General features: G+C 41.5%; 1 protein-coding gene across 1 annotated transcript in view; it reads left to right on the top strand.

Annotated features, from left to right (window-relative positions):
- The first annotated feature begins 1,130 nt into the window (after positions 1–1,130).
- Positions 1,131–9,376, top strand: part of pip5kl1 (phosphatidylinositol-4-phosphate 5-kinase-like 1) — a 61,973-nt gene continuing 53,727 nt past the window's right edge. Inside the window, exon 1 of the mRNA XM_085463018.1 lies at positions 1,131–1,149. The gene's annotated coding sequence lies outside the window, so the exon portion shown is untranslated. The remainder of the gene's footprint in view (positions 1,150–9,376) is intronic.

The following is a 9,376-nucleotide window of genomic DNA, read 5'->3' as shown; positions in this document are numbered from 1 at the left end:
TTCAATGAAAAATGTAATGTGATTACAGTTACACACAGTATATGGCTGTTAATACAAGTACCCACACAGCGAGCCTGAATATTCACCAGATGATTGCATTAAAAAAAAAAGAATAAAGGTCTCAAACAGCACAGAGTCCAAGGTCAGCTTGTGGCTCCAGTTACCAGGAGTGTGGCTCTAAAGCTGCAGCCACCTGGATCAGACTAGTCAAAGTGGCAATAAGCCTTTAATTTAGTTTATAGATGCTTGTCATAGAACAATAATCTGTGTGCAATTTTATAAATCTCTAAAGAATTCATATTGTTTAGAAACACGTTTATATGTGCTGTATAGCTGGACATGAGACTCTGCGGGCACTGCCTCACTTTTGAGACGCTGTTTAAAGAAATGCAGTTTTGGTTATATTGTCCAGTCCCATTAGTCACTCCTTTGCTGTCAGATTAGAGAAAAAAAATCTTTCCCTGAGTGAGATTGGGTGATTTAAGCCACACATAATTTGAGCCTATGACGCTTTTATAAAATCAGATATAATAAATGTGTTGAACATCAGCTCGCCACAGCCATTTCAGCTCACTGAACTTCATATTTTTTCCACATGCTGGGACAGCATTTCTCCAATCCATGGATGCTTTGTTGATAAAATGGGTTATGAAACATTTTGTCCTCTGTCCTCTGTTCACAATCACTCCCTCTTCTTCAGTTAAAGCTGTAATACGCAGCTATTTTAATTGGAATTGGATAAATGGCACTCTTTTATTCCCCAGCCCAACATCTCCAAGCTTGTTCTGGCAGTTTGTCATGCGGGCGAGTGGCTACGATCTCCGAGGAAAAAGGACATTCCCAAGGACACATTCCCTAGAATGCGTTCCCAAGGATGCATTGTCAAGGACGCCGTGAGCAGAGCTCTGGAGATGTGAAGCCCGGCAGCAGGGGAATGGAGGAAGCTGCACAGAGTCAGGAGGAAGAGGTGCAAGCTCAAGGCTAACACAACCGGCAAAACCAAAAAGATGAAGAGCTGCTGGGTTTCCTCCTGACTGAACCGTGGCTCAGTAACAGCTTATTAGATTCATTTAAACTGGATACATCCTCTCTGAGCGGATCAAGAATCCTGGCTACACACGAGAGGACTCTGAGCCCACAGACCATTAGGTTGGTACACTTACTACTCTGTTATTAACCAGTATTGTTCAAAATTGTTTGGTATTTGGCTTTTTGCAAAGGTGTCGGCTCACTAATTGTTGATCCAAAGTCAAATCAGTCTATTTCAGAGGATTTTTAACTGCTAGACAGACATCAGAGTGGCAGACAGAAATACTGGGAAACTTGCAGATTATACCTGCAGGAGCTTTCAAGGCTTCCACTCTTCTGCGAAGGCTTCCTACAGGATTTTTGTGTCTGTGGGAATGTTGTTCATTCATCCAGATGAGCATTTGTAAGTTCAGACACTGATTGCACACTTGCACACTCCCTTCTGGTATGATCAAAGTGTTTGATGGGGTTGAGGTCAGGGCTCTGTGCAAACCAGTCAAGTTCTGCCACATCTAACTCTGTCAGTCATGCCTGTTTGGACCTTTCTTTGTGCAGAAATCATTTTTTCAACCAGTTTCCACAAAGCTGAAAGTTCCAAAATGTCTTGCTGAGCATGATTTACAGGTGCGGTCTAATGCTTTTGTCTATAGCGTGCCTCTTCTTCATTTGGCCGGCAATAAAACATCTAACACTTTCTTCTACTGCATTTTATGAACAGGGTTTGATACAGGAATGACATTTTTCCTTCACTGCTCTGACTCAGTATCCTAAAGTTTCGATCGTTCATTGTGAAAATTCAACTAATGAGTTGCAGTTTTTCCCCTCAAAGTGAAGGAGAACTGGTTCTGTTTGTTTCCAGTCTACAGTTTTCATGTATAATTTTCAAATGTTGTGCGATAGTAAATATCAATAACGAACTCGAGCTGATTTAATTTGGTTGAAAATCAGTTCATAGTTAAGATCAAGGTCACAGGAAATGTGCAAGTCAGTATTCAAATATCAGATATCAGTAAATCTGTAATATGACCTTCATTGTAAGCACCCAAAGTCAATATAATTGAGTATAACATCATATGAAAGAGCATGGTGAGAGCTACGACATCACAATGACACCACAAGTTTCACAATCTCACACACACGATATGTAGTATCTTACAATAGTGGACATTAGGAGACTTTTTTACAGCTTGTAGAAGCCAACAATTCAGTCCGTTCTGCTCCAGTTATCTTGGTAAAGGCCATTATTTTCTGGTATTTGTTCTCTTAATGTCTTTGTATTATCTGAGATCCCACTCTCAGTGAGACAAAACAGGTAAAAGCCCACATCCGAGACTTATTTGTTTTTTCGCGCCCTGAAATCTGAGGCAACGTTTGAACGTGAATATCTCAAAGACTTTTAAAGAAAAGGCTGAAAATTTCACTTGTCTTTCTTACCATCAAAATAAATCAGAATCTATAATTTGGGACAGAAAAAAGACCATTTACTTTCATGTTAATACTTTTATCATGAAATCCTTTGTCACAAAAATGACGAAAGACCCATTTTATTCAACCTTCACTGCATCCTTGAACCTCCTCCAAGGTCAACTTCTTTTCCTCCTACCTGGCAACACCATCTTCATCATCCTTTGTACAATATATCCACTCTCTCTCCTCCATACATGTCCAAATCATCACATCCTTCCTTCTCTAACTTTGTCTCCAAATTGTTCATCTGAGCTGTCACCCTGATATTTAACTTGCATCCAAATTAGACTACTGTAATTCCCTCTACTTGGGCCTCCCATCTTCCTCTATCCACCGCCTCCAGTTAGTTCAAAACGCAGCTGCGCATCTCCTAACTGATACTAGAAATTATGCCCACATCACACCAGTTTTAGCCAACCTACATTGGCTTCCTGTTGAATATCGCATCAATTTCAAAATTCTCTTGCTTACCTTTAAAATTTTAAACAATTTGGCTCCCAGCTATCTATGCAAACTCCTCCATTTGTATATCCCTAATAAGGCACTTAGATCTTCTAATCAAATGCTCCTGATGCAACCGAGGTCTCGTCTGAAGTTCAGAGGTGGTCAGGCCCTTGCTGCCGTAGCTCCCAGACTCTGGAATAACCTTTTGATTCAAACTAATATGCTATTTCATGGCTAGTTATGTGTTGTTGTTGTTTTTTACTCATATTGTTCATATTGTTTCCTGCCCTCCTTTTACCTGTTTCTTTTATGCTGTCTTATGCTATTTCTCTGACCAACTGTGAAGCACTTTGGTCAGCTTTGTTGTATTATTATGTGCTATAGAAATACATTTTGATTTGATTTGATCCGAAAGAATTTGCAAAAAAGAAAAAAAAATGGAGAAAAAGCAAATTAAAATCCAATAACTCTGGTGTCTCCAAGTGAAAATCTACGTTGAAGGTATTGTATATGTTTGTATATCGTCTGAGAGGAGTTGGGGTTTCTTGTCTGTGGAGTGTTGGGTGTGTTTTCAGATGGATGGAGACTCGAGTCCAGTTGGCTGGAAAACCTCCAGCAGTGAGTCAGCAGAGTTTGCGCTGCAGTTGCATTCCCACTTTGCCAACAAACCTTTTATTTCTGCACCTCTGCTTGCCTCATATTGACTGCAGTATCAGAGCTGCAGCTGCCGGCAGTCGTGTCTGCCTCAGACAGTCAGTGCCAGTGTGGGTGTGACCGCTGGGTGAGCCGGGCTATGCTCCGATGACATCACACGGTCATTCTGCAGGCTGACATGTGACACACATGCACTCAGTGAGTGACACACACTGGGAGAGACACGGACAGGCCGACCATCAGCTGCTGTACAGAGGCAAGTGAAACGCTTTGAATCTGATTGCTTCCATAATGCGTGCAGTCACTGCTAGAGATCAACTGTGTGAGGGGTTTCACCCAAGCTGCTGATGTGTAGTCACCTCCCCGGGCTGCTGTGTGCAGTTATTAGACACTGTCAGCTTTGTTTTTGTTACAATCATCAGATTCTCATTTAAAGATGAAATGTCCTCAATTCATTTTGAGTTGGCTGTCTGCTCACAGCCGTATAGTGACCAAATCAGTTGTTGCAACTTTGCTGTCCATAAAAACAGCATCAACTTCTGTTTGTTTGGAAGTTTCACCATCACACTGTGACTGCTTTTGACTGCAAAGATGCCTCTGTGGCCATTGAGTGCCATAAATGTTGACCATGCATTGACCGCGTTAATGGCTTCCATCATGACATTAGTGAGCGGTTACTTCCCCATCACATTAGTCAGCTAATCAATCCATGGCCGGATTTACTGGGGTTGGGATTGTATTCTGAAAATTGCATAAATCAACAAATGTAAGATAATGTGCACGCAGGATTATGGGCGTCAGTGTGAAGGTTGTTGTTTCGGTCTTTGGTTTGAATGAAGTTAAGTTCTTAATGTCATGGTCCTGGATGACTGGGTCTGTGACCCAGTGTTTTGTGTTGTTTATTATTAATAATCTTCTCTTTTGTGTTATTTAGAGTTCTTAGTCTATTGGTTTCTCTCTGTGTTCCATGTTTGCGCTGTAACCCCTTGTCAAGTCCGCGTCTGTATTATATTTCCTGTTTTACTTTGACAGTCTGGATCTTATGTTAATATTTCTAGTTTTGCTTCCCTTGTCTTGTCCTGCCTAATTACTCTCAGCTGTGCTCTCCTCCTGTGTCTCATTCCCCTTGTTATCCCTCAGTGTAGCCCCGTGTTTCTCTTCATCAGTGTCACGATCTCCCTCATATACAGTGGGGCAAAAAAGTATTTAGTCAGCCACCGATTATGCAAGTTCCCCCACTTAAAATGATGACAGAGGTCAGTAATTTGCACCAGAGGTACACTTCAACTGTGAGAGACAGAATGTGAAAAAAAAATCCATGAATTCACATGGTAGGATTTGTAAAGAATTTATTCGTAAATCAGGGTGGCAAATAAGTATTTGGTCAATAACAAAAATACAACTCAATACTTTGTAACATAACCTTTGTTGGCAATAACAGAGGTCAAACGTCTACTATAGGTCTTTACCAGGTTTGCACACACAGTAATAATAATACATTTTATTTAAATAGCGCCTTTCAAAGCACCCAAGGACACTGTACAACAGTAGCTGGTATTTTGGCCCATTCCTCCATGCAGATCTTCTCGAGAGCAGTGATGTTTTGGGGCTGTCGCCGAGCAACACGGACTTTCAACTCCCGCCACAGATTTTCTATGGGGTTGAGGTCTGGAGACTGGCTAGGCCACTCCAGGACTTTCAAATGCTTCTTACGGAGCCACTCCTTTGTTGCCCGGGCGGTGTGTTTTGGATCATTGTCATGTTGGAAGACCCAGCCTCGTTTCATCTTCAAAGTTCTCACTGATGGAAGGAGGTTTTGGCTCAAAATCTCACGATACATGGCCCCATTCATTCTGTCCTTAACACGGATCAGTCGTCCTGTCCCCTTGGCAGAAAAACAGCCCCATAGCATGATGTTTCCACCCCCATGCTTCACAGTAGGTATGGTGTTCTTGGGATGCAACTCGGTATTCTTCTTCCTCCAAACACGACGAGTTGAGTTTATACCAAAAAGTTCTACTTTGGTTTCATCTGACCACATGACATTCTCCCAATCCTCTGCTGTATCATCCATGTGCTCTCTGGCAAACTTCAGACGGGCCTGGACATGCACTGGCTTCAGCAGCGGAACACGTCTGGCACTGCGGGATTTGATTCCCTGCCGTTGTAGTGTGTTACTGATGGTGACCTTTGTTACTTTGGTCCCAGCTCTCTGCAGGTCATTCACCAGGTCCCCCCGTGTGGTTCTGGGATCTTTGCTCACCGTTCTCATGATCATTTTGACCCCACGGGATGAGATCTTGCGTGGAGCCCCAGATCGAGGGAGATTATCAGTGGTCTTGTATGTCTTCCATTTTCTGATGATTGCTCCCACAGTTGATTTTTTCACACCAAGCTGCTTGCCTATTGTAGATTCACTCTTCCCAGTCTGGTGCAGGTCTACAATACTTTTCCTGGTGTCCTTCGAAAGCTCTTTGGTCTTGGCCATGGCGGAGTTTGGAGTCTGACTGTTTGAGGCTGTGGACAGGTGTCTTTTATACAGATGATGAGTTCAAACAGGTGCCATTCATACAGGTAACGAGTGGGGGACAGAAAAGCTTCTTACAGAAGACGTTACAGGTCTGTGAGAGCCAGAGATTTTCCATGTTTGAGGTGACCAAATACTTATTTTCCACCCTAATTTACGAATAAATTCTTTACAAATCCTACCATGTGGATTCATGGATTTTTTTTTCACATTCTGTCTCTCACAGTTGAAGTGTACCTCTGGTGCAAATTACTGACCTCTGTCATCATTTTAAGTGGGGGAACTTGCACAATCGGTGGCTGACTAAATACTTTTTTGCCCCACTGTATGTCTGTGTGTTCTGTTTGCCAAGCCTGCCAATTTTAATTTAGTTTTTCCCCAGTGTTCAGCAATAAAGCTAACATTTTGAGTTTCAGCTTGGCCTCTGCATTTGAGTCTGAATTTTGGGACCTTTCATGCCTCCCTGCACACAAACCATGGCACTTAACAGGGTTGTGCTTTATTTTGGCCACATGTTAACTAGGCACGCTTTCATAACTGGAAGATGTTCCCTCTCATATTGGCGTCACAGATTTTCTGCAAAAATAAATAAAACTTTTTTTATTAGACTAATTATTTATTAGAAGGGTTGGAAGAAAGGTTAGACGCTAACTGTACCAAACCCTAATCCTTGATCATTGCCAGTGTCATGGTAGATGTTAGGAGTTTAAAACCCTGCAACACAAGAATTCACACAGGAAAACAGGGAAAAGCTAAACTAAGCTGTGCCCTGCTTCTCTGCAGGTTTTAGACTTTTTAAAGCCATCCAGTGGGGTGGATTGGGTCTTTCAGTGAGCGAGTTCAGGCCCTAGGGCCACGTATTTGACTCACCTGTCTTAGCAGTGGGACATGATTCTGTGCTAATAAGCAAACTCTGTGGTAAATGCACCTGACCAGTTTGGACTGACAAGAGGGTAGAAAAAAATGCAAATCAGAGTTCAGTGAGTGTATTAGTCGGCAGGTAGGCATCTATTATGATGGGTTTATTCTTGTTGTTGCACCAAAGAAATCTTAAAATATCCACTAAAATCTTGGCCTGATCAGTAACACTGCATACTTACACTGTTCATATGAAAGATAATCAAAACATTTTAATGTTGATAATTAGAGCAGGGCGATATGACCAAAAATATTTATCACGATATACATTTGAAAATTTGCGATAACGATATAACTGACGATATAATTGACACTAGACAAAATACTTTACAACTCCTCTACTTTATTGGTGCAAAAAAACACCCCCATCAATGTATTTTCACTTACACAAGCAGCTTTTTAAGTGCATTAAAGTTATATAAAAAGTTAACAGTGCAAATGCAAATTCCTTGCTGACAGTTTAACCAAAAGGCATTTTCAGTGGAAACTGGCCGACATATCCTCAGCATAACCATGTATAATATCCATAAAACTTAAAAAGAGGTTATACACACGCAATACGGTAATATTATGTTGAAGCACAGTACGTATCCCTCCGCGAGGCTCCTGCCTACAATAGCAGTAATGCTCCGACAATCCATCAAGCGGTGCGGCTTCGTAGCTTAGCAAAGTCGTACTGAAACATTTGACAGATTTTCCAGCGCCGTGTACATAAAATCGTTTCGAGGTCAGTAAACACAACCAGAATTCATACATAAGGCACACGGGATTATAAGGGGCACTGTCGATTTTCAGAAAAATCAAAGGATTTATTTTAAGTGTGCCGTATTTTCCAAACAATACGGCAATAACGACGGCCCGCTAGCATGCTGTACCAAAAATAGTGCTTTGTTGTGTATCTGACGGACGAAAGCTAAACCAGTTTCACACCACTGAAGTTGCAGCATTTTTACAAACCAATTCTGGTTCATCTGTTTCATTCAACGATCCACTTTCGCTCGTCTCATTCTGCGTCGTAGCCAAGTGCGCATGTAAACAAAGGCACTGCGCATGTGCGTTTTACCCATATTCTATCGCGATATTTCATTTTCTTATCATTGCCCAACATTACACCGGTATTACCGTGAACGGCATGATATAGCCCAGCCCTATTGATAATGATGGTTTTCACACATTTTTATATCCTGACTCATCTCCATCAGTTTAGCTGTTTTCATTGTCATGCTGTGCATTACTCTGCAAAACATCACAAGACCAGGGAAATTACAACTGACTCAAATCCTATGCTAGTGTTACATTTTTTTATTTGTTTCCTGGGTTCCCACACAACCTTCCACCTATCATCTTTACCACAGCAATGGGCCTGGAAGCCTGGAATGGGTGGACTTCAAAAATCACCAAAACGTGTATTAGTTAGTATTTTTTTTATTGAAAAAGATTCTATGTACCATAAATGTTTTATGGTACATAAAAATAACAACAGCTGGGGTCAAAAAAAATGATCTGACGGTTAAAATCTTTTCTATACTTGGGTTTATAAAAAGGGCAGTATGTTTGCCATATCCAATCTCTGTCTGTAACGTTATTATTTTATTTAATATTTAATTCCTTTCATTTGTTTTATATTTTTTTTGGCCTGTAATTGGCATGCAATTCTGGGTTTTATCCTTTCTATTGTTATCATATTGCTGATGTTTTGCTCACTTGCGTTGCTTTGACACACTTTTATTTTCATTGGTGAAAGTGAAACTCTCTGGAAGGGAAAGCTGCTATGAATTCCACTGGAACCCATGTTTGTCACAAACAGCAGCCGCCAATGTACGGAGCAAGTCCTAGCACGATCTAATAATAATTTATGGCAGGCTGGTGTGCACATCAGCTGCTGTGCTACTGAATTCACATGAGAAAGCCAGCGGGTGTTTAACAGTCTTACATGAGTTGGATGTGGTGTGCCGACAGCTGGCAAGCATCAGAGAGTTGGCAGAAAGGCAAGAGAGCAGGTAAGTCTTTCCTGTGACATGTTACAGGTAATTGGGTTCAGAGCTGGTAAGTACAGCTATAAATTTCTTCAAGCAACAGGTAGACAAGTTTCCAGATAAGCAAGTTTCCAGATGAACCTTCTCCTTCTGTGGAAGTTTGGAGCAGCTAGCTTGGAGACGTGAAAGCACACTGCGTTACCACAAAAGCGGCAGGTAACAGAGGTGGCCTAATTCTCACCATATAATGGTGCAGAGAACTGCTGTACTCTACACTTGATTACCAGATAGAGGGCAGGTGTTGGAAGGACTGTTTCAATGGAGAAATTCCAGGCAGGGGGTGGAGCAGGAGACAGAAGCC

The sequence above is a fragment of the Copadichromis virginalis genome, linkage group LG7 (assembly GCF_057382275.1).
Source record: "Copadichromis virginalis isolate Kocher_CV1m ecotype Utaka linkage group LG7, C_Virginalis_male_GT1.1, whole genome shotgun sequence".
NCBI lineage: Eukaryota > Metazoa > Chordata > Actinopteri > Cichliformes > Cichlidae > Copadichromis > Copadichromis virginalis.
The sequence above is the reverse complement of the archived record's forward strand: the minus strand, read 5'-3'. Positions and strand labels throughout refer to the sequence as shown.